We start from the raw sequence: 3,277 nt of genomic DNA, 5'->3' as shown, positions 1-3,277 counted from the left end.
AACTGGAAAAAATGAATTGGGTACACTAAATCATTATTTTTTTTTTAAATATTGTTAATTCTGTGCTTAAATTAAAGTTTGTTTTAACATAAAAGATACCTATTGGTCAATGTAATCACTCCTGTGCAATAACACTTCCTCACAGTTTTACAAATTGAAAATAGTTAGGCTCCCGTCCAGGATCATAACAAGTAGAAATTGTTGTTCAATCCCAGGTCCTCAGACTGGGGTAATCGGGATACGATTCTCCGCTCCCGCGACTAAGTGCCCACGCCATCGTGAACGCCGTCGAGGCTCACAACGGCGCGAAACGGCCCCGATCGCGACCGATTCAGAGCCCGAAAATGGGCTAGGATCGGGGGCCGCGAGAAACTCGGGGGGCGTGTCGCGAAAGCAACGTCATCAGCGCGTGCCGGGCACTGGCGCCGCCTAAAAGTGGCGCCGCTTAAATGACACGGCCGGCGCCGCGTAACTGCCGTAACTGGCGTCACCCGCGCATGCGTGGTTGCCGTCATCCCCGAGGCCGCCCCGCAAGAAGATGTCGGATTGATCTTGCGGGGCGCGGAGGAAAGGAGGTCCTCCTTCAGAGAGGCCGGCCTGCCGATTGGTGGGCACCGATCGCAGGCAAGACCCCTTTTGAGTCCTACCCCGGTGAAAGAACCCCCCTCGCCCCCCCCACAGGCCGCCCCCCCCCCCCCAGCGTTCCCGCGCTGTTCCCGCCGGCAGCGACCAGGTGTAGATGGCGCCGGCGGGAAGCCATCGTTTTGGGCTGGCCGCTCGGCCCATTCGGGCCGGAGAATAGCGGGTGTGGCGGAGAATCGCCATTTTGGGTGTCCCGGACGATTCTCCGGCCTGCGCCGCGCAGAACTCGATGGGGCCGTTCTCGCCGCTTGGGTGAATCGCGAGGGCGTCGGACCGGCGTCGCGGGGAAAAATGGCGCGCCAGTGGATTCTCCCAACCGGTGCCGGAGCGGAGAATCGCGCCGATCTTTCGTGTGTCAGAGAATTAAGGGAAATGAGGAATGAGTGGGAAAGTGGAGTTGAAGCCCAAGATCAGCCATGATGATATTAAATGGTGGAGAATGTTTGATGGGTCAGGTGGTCCACTTCTGCTCCGTTTTCTTCTGTTCTTGTGTTAAGTAATTCAGTGTCAGATGCCCATATGAAATGTCAACGAGCCTTTAATGGCACGAAATAAAGGCAAGTTGATGTTGCTTTTCCATTATAACTGCAATGTCACATTTACAACATTAGGTTCAAAGCTTAAAGTCCAGGAACAAGAGACGTTTGATGAATTCCATTTTCTTTTTCTTTATAAATTTAGAGTACCCAATTCATTTTGTTTTCCAATTAAGGGGCAATTTAGCCTGGCCAATCCAACCACCCTGCACATCCTTTAGGTTGTGGGGGCGAAACCCACACAAATACAGAGAGAATGTACAAACTCCACACGGACAGTGACACGGAGCTGGGACCGAACCTGGGGCCTCGGCGCCGTGAGGCAGCAGGGCTAACCCACTGCGCCACCGTGCTGCCCTGAAAATTTCCAACCAATTTTTTATTGCGATGGCTGGGAATCGAACCCGGGTCAACTGCTTGGAAGGCAGCTATGCTCACCAATATACCACCATCGCTTACTAAGAATTCCATTTACTTGATGTCAATATTGGTTACAGTTGGATTAAGGTCCACTCAAAACATGGAAACCAAGGTGTCCAGGTAGGTTTTTATGCCTCAACCATTAAAACAGATGGCCTGACTATATCTTGCTTTTTTGCAACCTTGTGTGCACATTGCATTACAATAGTGATTATCACTTAAAAGTAAAGGCAAGAATGGTAGAAGGTTAAATATAAAGAAAATGATCAATCAGAGGATATGGAAGATAAATTGTTGAGAGTCATTTCAATGTGGGGTGGAGGTGGTAAATGTAAGAAATCCAGTTTGGGATTCAGGAGAAACCCAAGGGAATGGTTAGATGTGAAATTCGCTACCACAAGGAATAGCTGAGGTGAGTAGCTATCCCCATTGAAGGGAAAGGTGGTGTGATGATGATGAAAAGAAATCCGAATTAGGTATAGGCATGCTGAATTTTTAAGTTAGACGTGTGGGGTAGAATTTTAAGGATGGCGAACAATCCCAAGGGTTGTCACGTTGCGCACTACCGCCGTCTATCAAAATCCCACTGCCATTTAAAGCTCATCTTGCGTGTTGATTGGCAGTGGGCGGGACCTCTGTCTGCCCTTGGAAGGAAGTCCCGCGAGTGAGCGAAGTCGGCCAATTCGATTGGCTGACAGCTCCAACCCGCCCAGGCATAGCACTGCAGTGGCTAGAAGCGGTACCGCAGCGCTCTGCCTGGAATTTAGCCTCGGGGCTGTTGGAAAGGTAAGTTCCAGGGGTTCTGGGGGCGGAAGGGTAGGAGATGCTCTGGGATGGTCGGGGGGGGGGGGGGGGGGATTCCAACTCTGAGGGGGGTATCCCAACTCTGAGGCGGCAACACTGAGGCGGCCTTCAGAGTGAGGTGCCCCTCCCCACACTTTCCCGCCCAGGATGGGGAACAGCATTTTTTCTCAGTTTCTCACCCTACCATTACCTGTTCCCTTGATACTATGAGAAAGACAATGAAATAACACCCTGTCTCCAGGCAAGGACACATCAAAAGCACAAAAGCCATACAGAAACTAACTGTCATCTCCTGTGGAGATAATGGGAGCTGATTATTATCTCAGCAGGAATGATATCCTATGTGTAATGCCCCAGACCAGTGTGTGGATTTTCACCTTCCAGGAATTTACAAATACCTGGATAAAAAACAGCTGCAAAACGTGGTCGGTGTTGACTAGTGACATTGGAGGAAAGAAAGCAGACCACTGCAAGTTTTGCAGGTAGCTCTCTCTCTCTGGTTGCTGAAGCAAGCCAAGTCTGCAAAGCCGCAGCTGAAAAGGAAACAGGGCAGCTCCTCAGCCAAACTTCAAAACACAGGAACCTCGAAACTGACTATTCACTTGCTGAAGCCATTGCTGCTGGAACCACGAACCGTGATAGTCACAATGTCCCACCATTTACTTTTCCCGGGCAAATCAAAGACTGATTTGTATATTTGTTAACATAATTTTGGACTCAATTCTCATTTTTAACCTGTGTGAATGTTTATGCATGTACTTTATCATTTTTCTCGTACTGAGTGACTAATAAACTCACTCTTTCTTTAACACAAGAAAGCCTATAAAATTGGCTCCTTTTAAAACATGAATATTGGGCTGGGATAAGAACAAAGA

At 49.3% G+C, this 3,277-nt stretch overlaps 1 non-coding gene across 1 annotated transcript; it reads right to left on the bottom strand.

The window, feature by feature from the left end:
* Positions 1-1,561: 1,561 nt before the first annotated feature.
* Positions 1,562-1,633, bottom strand: trnag-ucc (transfer RNA glycine (anticodon UCC)). The gene has a single exon. It is a non-coding gene; the product is annotated as a tRNA-Gly (tRNA).
* Positions 1,634-3,277: the final 1,644 nt, after the last annotated feature.

This window comes from Scyliorhinus torazame, chromosome 19, assembly GCF_047496885.1.
Source record: "Scyliorhinus torazame isolate Kashiwa2021f chromosome 19, sScyTor2.1, whole genome shotgun sequence".
NCBI lineage: Eukaryota > Metazoa > Chordata > Chondrichthyes > Carcharhiniformes > Scyliorhinidae > Scyliorhinus > Scyliorhinus torazame.
This window is presented reverse-complemented; position numbering and strand designations above follow the sequence as displayed.